Genomic DNA, 10,283 nt, shown 5'->3' with positions numbered 1-10,283 from the left:
AATAAATTCAGCTGATGATTATATTTCTATGAATGACATTTTAGCAGAGAAATAGTTGTTGTAAAGTATGCTGTTTATTTATACATAAGTGAAGGATGAATAGATTCAGAATGACTTAAGTTTGCATCAATACAGCTTCACAGTTTTAATTGAACCGCAGTTCAGAAATTTATCAATTTATTTATTATTCCCTTGCTATACATTTATGAATTGGTGTGCAGAGAAAAATGAATTTGTCTGCTGCACCCGTTCTAAGACAGGGAGCTTCCAGGGTTATAATTCATTTTCCTAAAATCCAGCTTTGGCTGAAGAAACAGATTAAGCTTCTTTCTATTTTAGAGTCAGGGTAGCTGCTAAGCCATCCCAAATTCGTGGACTGAGTCTGAATCGTAGAATCACAGAATCGTAGGGGTTGGAAGGGACCTCCAGAGATCATCAAGTAATAGAATATTTATGGAAAACCAGCAGCAACGAGATCAGTGTTTGGTAATTACCTCATTCATTAATCTTCCAAAGCAGCGTAACTGCATTATGAAAGTAACATTTAGAGGAACATTTCCTTTCATCGTGTTCCTTCCTAGCTCAAGTAACTCTCCTGTGTAGAGGTTATTTATCTACACAATCTAAATCAGATCTCACTCGATATCTAGATATTCTGCTGAAAGAACAAATACTTCCTTAGTGAAGGAAGTGAAGTTGGTGTCGTAAGGAAAAGTGCTGAGATCCTAGCAAGTTGCTTGCTGGCACTATCCCCGACAAAGAGAAGTTGTTCTATTTGAGATGTCTCTTTAATCTTTTCCGTAGGCTGTACTTTTTTTCCCTATTACTGCTTTCTCTTTTCTTTATATCTTACTTGATGGAAACCACACTGTATGGCCTGGGCCAAGATAAACTCCTCAGCTATTAGGTAGCTGATTCTTTTTTCCTACTGTTTTGCACATAAGAACATCTAAAATAAAGTTACTTGGCAATATGCAGTTCTTTCCTGAGGAATTTTTAATTTATCCCAATTGATTTCTTGGTACAAATTTCAGGTTTTTAAAAATCTGACAATTGCTAAGAGCTGAGAGTGGATTTCAAAGAATAGTATTGCAAAGAAACCTTCATGGTCATCTAGTCCAACTTTCCTGCAATGAATGGTGATCAGGTTGCTCAGAGGCCCATCAGTGTGACCTTGAATGTCTCCAGAGACAGAGGAACCACCACTTCTCTGGGCAACCTGTTCCAGTGCCTCACCATCCTTATTGTAAAACACTTCTTCCTAATATCCAGACTAAATCGCCCCTCATTTAGTTTGAAGCCATTTCCCTTTGTCCTATCACAACAGAACCTGCTGAAGAGTTTGTCCCCTTCTTTCTTACAGCTGAAAGGCCACTCTCAGGTCTCCCTGGAACCTTCTCTTCTCTGAGCTGAACAGCCCAGCTCTCTCAGCCTCTTGTAGGAGAGGTGTTCCATCCCTTGGATCATTTTTGTGGCCCTTCTCTGGATGTGCTCCATGCCTCTCCTGTACTGAGGACCCCATATCTCAGCGCAGTACTTCAGGTGAGGCCTCACCAGCATAGAGCAGAGGGACAGGATTGCCCCTGCTGGCCACACTTCTTTTGATGCAGCCCAGGGTACATGGAACAAGTCCTGCTAGAGGACATGCTATGGCACATGAGGTGAACAGAGATAGTCAGTGTGGCTTCACCAAGAAAAAGTTGGCCTGCTATGACGGAATGACAGCACTGGTGGACAAAGGTAAGGCGGCCAGTATCATCTACCTGGATTTGTTCAAGCCCTTTGACATGGTCCCCCACTACATCCCTTCCTCTAAATTGGAGAGATATGAATTTGAGGGGTGCACTATTTGTTGGATAAGAAATTGGTTGAAAGGCCATAGACATAGGGTTGTTTTGAATAGCACTATCTCTAGGTGGAGACTGATGATGAGCAGTGTCCTCAGGGGTCTGTCTTGGGTCTGGTGCTCTTCAACATCTTCATCAATGACATCGATGACGGGCTCAAGTGTACCCTTCACAACTTAGCTGATGACACCAAGCTGAGTGGTGCAGTTGACTCATTAGAAGGAAGTGATGCCATCCAGAGAGACCTTGACAAACTCAAAAGTGGGCCCATGTGAACCTAATAATATACAGGCTGGGAGAAGAACTCCTTGAGAGTAGCAGAGAAGGACCTGGAAGACATGGTGGATGAAAACTTAACATGGGCCAGCAGTGTGCTCTTGCAGCTCAGAAAGCCCATGGTAACCTGGGCTCCATCAGAAGGGGGGTGGCCAATAGGGAGAGAGAGGTCATTGTCCATGTACTCTGACCTTGTGAGCCCCCATCTAGAGTATTGCATCCAGATCTGGGGCACTCAGTACAGAAAAGATATGGAGCTGTTGGAGAGGGTCAAGAAGAAGGCAATGAAGATGATCGGAGGGCTGGAGCAGCTCCCATACAAAGACCGGTGGACATATTCAGCCTGGAGAAGGCTGTAAGAAGACCACATTGGAGCCTTCCAGCATTTAAAAGGGAATTACTTACAGGAGGGGAATCAACTTTTTACTCTAATAGATAATGATAGAACAAGGGAGAATGGTTTTAAACTCAAAGAAGGAAGGTTTAGGGAGGGGAAAATACTTCACAGAGAGAGTGGTGAGGTACTGGAACAGGCTGCGCAGAGAGGCTGTGGGTGCACCCTGGAGGTGCTCAAGATCAGGTCAGATGGAACCCTTGGCAACCTGGTTGAGTATGAGATCTGGAGATTGGTGGCCCTGCCTGTGGCAGGGGGGTTGGAAATTGATGATCCATCAATTGGTCCCTTCCAACACAAGCCACTATGATTCTGTGATTTTACAACAAGACTTGCTCTTGCTGAGAACATACAGAAAATAGTCCTGCCTGGAATACATACTGATATAAAAATGGATAAGTAGCTAAATAAATATTTCAGTGGCTACTCTCACCTTTTTGCAGTTATTACTTGTAGTTCAAATTTATCTAGTGTCAGATACTTCAGTTGTTTACATTCCTTAGCCGTGTTTCAAGGAGAGTTAAGTGCATCTGTTGGTGTATATTCAGTATAGACACCCATACTTTAGCAAGTAGCAAGAGGGTCACAGTGGGGTTGACTTATAAATTAGGAACAAAGGAGCCATTTGATAGTCAGCTCAGGCACGCTACATCTCAGTGATGCTTTGTGCTTGACTTAAGTGGTCTGCTTAAAGTGAAACATGTTTTACTGCCTTAAAAACGGTGCTGACTAGCTGACAAGTATCTATTTAGATTCAGGGAGCTACTTCTTCCCAGTTCTCCTTAATCTGAGATGATTGTTTTGAGTACCACTCAGGTCTCACAACAGACCTATAACAGAGGAATGCAAATTAGATTTGGAATATCGAGTGTACACTTAAATCATATAGTCTGTGCATATCTGACCTGCATAAACTTAACCTCTTTAGCACTCTTTTTCGGGCTGAATTTGATACTCAATATAGTGAATGCCTCCAGCTAGTGCTCTTGAAAATCACTGAGTAGGCAGATCTGTGCAAGCTCCTATAAAAGACAGTACAGAAACTCCTATGTTGCAATCTGTATTATTCCTACTGATCCAGTCTGGGGCTCCCTCGAATAGAAAGTACAAAATGTGCTAAACTGTGCGGTGTTTTTCTGATATGGAGAAATGTTAATCAGTGATTGGATTAACTGAGCTCATTTGCCTTCCTGAACATCTGGTGATTCTTGTATTACCTACTCTTAAGAATCTTAACTGTTAGTGATAGAGATACAATTTACTTACATGAACGTAATGCATTTGGCACCCTGAGAAAAATGTGTTTCAAATGAAATACTGGGAAGCATTCTGTTATTCCCAATTCATTAAATAGCACATATAGCATTTTTCTTTTGAGACTGAGACGCCTGCAAGGCATGGGTGATCACGGATGAAGACATTTCAAAGGGAAAGACTTGTTACTTTACTTCAGGGCACAGAAAGTTCTGTGTTTTAGAAGACTGGCTTGGGAAAACTATTTCAATTCCAAATGTTCCCTTCTGTGTTAAATAGTTAACTAGAAGGCTGTTTGTCCTCCACCTTCCTCTTCTACCTTTTGCTGTTTCAGGTATTTGTTTCAATTCTTCCAAATGCTTCTTTTTAGTGAAAAAAAATTATAAACAGCAAAGGAAAAAAGATATTTGTTCAGCTAAAGAAATGAATGATGTCTTTTTATATCTTTGGAGGCTGTTTGACTAATCCTCCCTTTGAAGATGCCAGGCCATTTATGGCTCTTTCTTTAAACTCAGACATTTTTATAAACAAAGGGAAGACAGCATGGAAAAATGATATAGCAGAAACCTGTCTGTTTGTTTTCTTAGTTGTGTCTGTAGTTTGACTTGCTCTCTACTTTCCCACAGTATACTCAGTCTTAGCTTTCCAGAGTGTAACACCAGAAATGCATGGGTTCACTGTATGAGTATCTGGGCCTTCTGATCATTACACCTACTTAAAATCCAGCATAACAAGAAGCTTCCTGATGTAATTCTGAGAAGTCATTACTCTGAATTGAAACTGTCTGGTAACTTACAATACTGAATAACTTAGTTGAATTGTTTACCAAGGAACTGCACTGCAGATGAATTGTGCTATTAACATTAACAACTGAAAAAAGAGGAAGCCGACTAGAGATTGGAAATTGGTGGAACTAGGCTTTAGGGAGTACAAGGAATTTCCTTTAATTAATAATAGGTCTTTAAATTAATAACACCATATCTATGGAGACTTCACATCTACAACTGATGTTGTTCAATGTAGAATGAAGACCTAGTTTTGTGAAACAGATCCTGTCTTTGCTTATCCATATGTTTGTAACTGAGGTTATGATAGAAGCAACTGTTTTTGTGCTGTTTTTGTTTTGTTTTGTTTTGTTTTGTTGGATTTCTTTTTTTTCACTTGTTTATTTGGCTTGTAGGTTTTTATCATTTTTTTCCCTCCAGACTTTAATGGAAATAACACACATATTGTCCAAATTCTTAAGAATCCATGGTAAACCATAGTAAAAGATAGTGGAGTTTTGTTAATAGACTGTTCCTTTTTTTTTTCGAGGGGAACTCTTCCGGACTTCAGACAGGATTTCCAATTTGTTTACCTTAGTTTATCTTAGGCTGCAAGGTGAATAATCAGAATTTGTTTATCTATTTCATTTATTCTATGTAAGGAATAACAAGTATAAAATTTCTTAGCAATGAGATGTGGCTTATATAAAGGATGACTCTGCAATCTCAACTGGTTTTCCCAGCAGCCTAGATGGTGTCTAAGCAAATTGCATTTGTCTGGCTGGCTGCATACAAAGACTTTTTGTGTTGGGTGGTGAGTGGTAATCTTACAATTCTAGAAAATGTCTTAAATTGTAAATGTCACAGGCGTTTCTATTGTCATCCTTTCAGGAATAAGACTCAAATGAAAGGCAGAGAATGAATAAATGAATACCTACACAGCTATTCTTAAGTATTTACTTCCAAAATTACTTTTTAAAATCTGCCATTGCCTTTAGAATTCACGTTCGGTTTGAGTTCAAGCTGTTCTTTACCTGATGCTTTATCAATACGCTGAAACTATTTGGGAGTCATCTTATTTTTCTGAGCTGAAAACTTGATTGCCTTTTAAATGATTTTATTGCTGGCATTAAATGTTCCATGAAGCACGGGAATGAAAATGAGTGCAAACATTTCATGCTTTAATGATTATAACGGCAGTCCATGCAGTGGCCTGGAGCTTCAAAAATAACCTTTTGTGACCACATTGCTATTCTGCAAGATCCCCAGTGAGACCGCTCCTGAGATACTCTGGCATACCTCTTGCTGGTTTGCAAAGTGATAATTTGCGTGGAGTTCTTGTTGTTTTGTTTTGTCTTGTTTCCTGAGTACCCTGGTTTGTGTTGCTGAAAATGGGTCTGGTAGTCTCAGTGGGGAGCAAAGCAGTGAACCTCTCACTGTGGGGTGGCACAGAGGGATGAACAAACAAGGGGGAAAGGACAGCAGACCTGTGGTCATTTTCTTTTTATTTCTCTTCTGTCAAATATATTGCATTTTAGGGTGGAGTAGAGTGAAAAAAACTTGCCAGGCTTGCAATGATAAATATACTATGTGTGCTTCATTATTATTTTAAATAATCCTTTTGAATTATAGTAAGTATCTTAAACTCCTGGGTGATTGCATGGCAGGTCAGAGTTCTTCAGTTTCTCACAAACAGGAGTAAATTCTTTTTTTAATCAATCAGCTGCTTGTTTTCTTTCCCCTATGTACAATGATAACATACACAAGATAAATAAAGGAAAATGAAGAAAATGTTCAATTGGGAAAAGCACCTTCCAAAAATGATTTATTTCTTAGATTGGGTATTACTCTTTTAATATATACACTGATTTATGCCTTATTTAATTGCTTAAAAGCTAATAAATGACATGCTTTCTTCATGGAAATGATGTCAGTCAATTTTTACTTTCTCTTGGGAAGTTGTATTGTTTTGTGATATAAGTCTTTTGATTTGAGACTCCCAAAGCTAAATTTCATTGCAGAACTGATGAAATACATTTCTTTTTCCTGTCATCTTTCTACAAGATCACTTGCATATGTGGTTTGTGTGTATTTTGGTTGGAAAACCTACTATTAAAAGGAGAAGCAGCAGTGGTAGCAGCAAGGAAAATGCCACTTCCATGCTTGGGTCACAGGTTCCTAGGTTTTCTTTTGCTTCTTCTGCATCCAAAGCCCCCTGAAGTACTGGTGTAAGGAAATCTTCATCATTTTATTCTTTGCTTTATATAACTTGTGTCTTGTAATCTCTCCAACCCATGTAGTTTCCTTTCGCTTCTTGAGCTTTTGTCTCTCTCCGGCTGCAAGCACAAATGAGAGAGCTCACTAACAAAACTGTCTGACTTTTATGCTAGTAAGGAACTTTATGTAGTATGCAAACATAACTTGCTACAGAAACAGGTTTCATTACTTATGATAACCGTCAGACAATAAAAACTTGTTTTGCAGTTAAATAGCAAAAAAGAGATAGCTCAGATTTTTGTGCTAACTGCAAGGTGCATGACTCCAATATCTGAACAGAATTAATTTGTAAAAATGTACTGAATTGTGCAGAAAAATTAACAGCTCATCAAGTAGCGTCTTCTATCCCAGTGCGAAGTCAAAGAAGAATTCAGAGTTTTTCTGTCAGTGAAAATGTTCTTCTTAGATGATAGATGTGTGTAAACCAGGTCTTGGCTATTTTGATCATCCAAAATGCCTCAGGACTGCGGAAACAAAAGGATGTTATTAAACTTGGAGCTTGGACCAGTATTTGACAAACATATTGTTAAGAAATGCTCCATCATTTATGTTACATCTCCTCCGAAATACCTCAAGGATTTTGTATACAAATGATTTAATTTTGTGTGGTTTGGTTCTCAGAGGCAGTGAGACCTCAGCTCTCTGATTAGATGTTTTTCATTTATATAAAATACTGGAGAATACAGGACACCTTGCATTCATATATTGTGAGATGCTGTCTTTTCTTGGAGAGGTCAGATATACTGTGACTCTGCCAGCAAGGTCATTGCTCAGGTTTGGAAGATTGGAATATTAAAACAAGTCTGATCCTTTATTTATTTAGTTATTTACCGTGTTTAGATTTTTACTATAACTCACTAACTAATAAGGCACTAAAAGGCGGAACTCATTATTTCCGTTTGAAGGTGATGGTGTAGGATTAAAATGGGGACAAAGCAAGGAAATATCTACTTTTAATTGGCCTGTACAGAATGAAATTCAAGTAGCTAATGAGTACTTGTACTATGCTATTCAATACAATAATACGAATGAATCTTCACAAAGTAAAGGTGTAAATACGTTATGCTATTTTTTTAGGCAGATGCCCATGCCTAATAAAGTTGCTGCATTTTAAAACACCTGGGAGTCATGAAAGACTCATGATAGATAGAAACTTAGTAGTCAAGATAGTCTGCAAAACTGGGTTTGTAAAAAGACCAGTGATAGCATACCCTTCCTAGCCAGTTCATCTTTCAATTTGGTAGTAGTGCAAACTTTCGGAGTGCTGTGGCGAGTTGTGGAGGCTAAATCTCAAGGATGATGAAAAATTAGAAAATGCTCAGGTAAAATTGCTTGTCGTGGCAGGACTCAAGTTGTTCAACCACAGTGATTAGAGAAGACTGAAAATCAGACAGGACTAAATGGCTGAACATTGAATCAAGGAAAATTTAGGTGATGGAAAATAAATGTTTATTTTTAAATTTGAGAGTAGTCAAACACAGAACTAGTTATAAAGTGTGCTATGGAATATTCATTGTAGCAACATTTTAAATCAGTCCTGGACATTCAAGTGTACGTCATATTCAAATAACAAGTTTGTGTAATCACCTGGTCTGGATTATGCAGCCAACCAAGTTTGATCACATGGTTATTTCCAGTTTTATAATTGATGTAAACCTTTTTTAACTAGTAGTAGAGAAAAAGGAAATGTATTGGAGTGTTGTAATATTTCACATGTATAAAATGTTTTGATGCTTTCTAATTAAGTGCATGAAGTTAACACTGAAACTGTTTCAGAAATGTCTTTGTTATATTACACTCAAGATCCTTTTATTAAAACTACCACCAATATTTGCAATAGTAATTCTTTCTTTGGATTATTTTCTGTTTACAACTGTAGTATTTTCTGCTAATCAGGACTAAAATGAAAAGCAATTTACTTCAGAACTTCTTACTTGCTGACATTCAGCAGGTCTGTGAGAATTTAATGTAAAAACCTATTGATCCATACACATCACCAATGCTGGCCGCTCTCTGCTGTGAAATATCAGTGGTCATGTTTTACACCTAGTAACTAGCATTTTAGCAAAACAAAACAAAAAGTTTTTGGCATTTATCTAAAGTTAGAATTTCTCATACTTGGTTATACTCCAATTTATCAGCAAAACAAGCACAGCAGAAAGAAGATGAGATGTGACAAGCATCGTGGTAGAAAGATCTGCTGTAATTCTTCAATCACAATATGAATTTTATTTATTTTGTTGTTGTTTGTGCTTTTTTTTTTGTTTTTGTTTGTTTGTTTTTTCCTTCTTCCTGAGAATTGAACAACCTGTGAACTGATTATAGACTTGCTTTGCAGGTCTTCCAGGAACACAAAGACCCATAAGGTTTTTTGATGTGTCTTTGATGTGTTTCATCTGTTACTATCAGCACAAGAGTTATAAATCAACTCGTTAACATTATATCTATTATTCTTTATTTTTCTTTATTTTGTGGGTTGATCTCTGTTACACTTACATGAAAATGTTTAGCAACCTCGGTATTAATTTCTGAATTGCTAGCTTATTTTTGTCATAGACACTTGAATTTTACAAAGCTGAGAGATAAAGACAGGCTTTCCTGTTTGATTTTGATTGACTCAGTCAGACTAAAGCTTTTATTATAATGATTGTTTGCCTTTTGCTATTCAGTGGCACGTTTTTGATTTTTATCTCTTTGTTTCAACCATGAGAAAAGTTTTATTATAAACAAAGTTAGATACAGCTTAGTGAAAAATGTTAAATGCTTCCTTGAAAAAAAAATACTGAATACTCAATACATCCACCTTAGGTTTACTCTTCATCATGCAAGTACACCTTTCTTTCTTGGGAGAAAAAGACGTGATGCATTCCAAAAAGCATTCAGCAGAGCAGATTTGATTATTTGTCATTACCAGCATTTCGAACCTTTTTTATACTGTATTACTCAGATTCTTACTTACCGATATGCTTAGAGCATTTTTGTAATATAGGCTCCTTACATTCCCGTAACTTGCAGTATTGAATGGTATATTTTTTTATCAATCTACATCTGTAGAAGAGAATAATGATTCTTTGAATCTTGGGTTGATTGTACAAAAATGTTTGCCTACTTTACCACACATTTGACCCTTTTTAACAAAATATTCAGTTACTCTTTTTGTTCTTGGGGTTTAAACTGGCAGGCAGTGAAGCATCACACAGCCTTTCTCTTAGCCTCCACCTCCATGAAGGAATTGAAAAGTGCAAGAACTCTTGGGCTGAGATAAGGAAAGTTTAATAAGGATGAAAAGTAAACAGAAAGAAAAGGGGAGGGAAGGAGAACAATAACAAAAAGAATATACAAAACATGCTGCAGACACAATTCTCAGCACCTGTTGAAACACACCCAGCCAGTCCCTGAACAGTGGCAGCTTGCCCCTCCACTGCAACTCCCCCAGTGTTATTATTCAGCACAATGCCATTAGGTGAGGAA

This window comes from Meleagris gallopavo, chromosome Z, assembly GCF_000146605.3.
Source record: "Meleagris gallopavo isolate NT-WF06-2002-E0010 breed Aviagen turkey brand Nicholas breeding stock chromosome Z, Turkey_5.1, whole genome shotgun sequence".
NCBI classification, from domain to species: domain Eukaryota; kingdom Metazoa; phylum Chordata; class Aves; order Galliformes; family Phasianidae; genus Meleagris; species Meleagris gallopavo.
The sequence above is the reverse complement of the archived record's forward strand: the minus strand, read 5'-3'. Positions refer to the sequence as shown.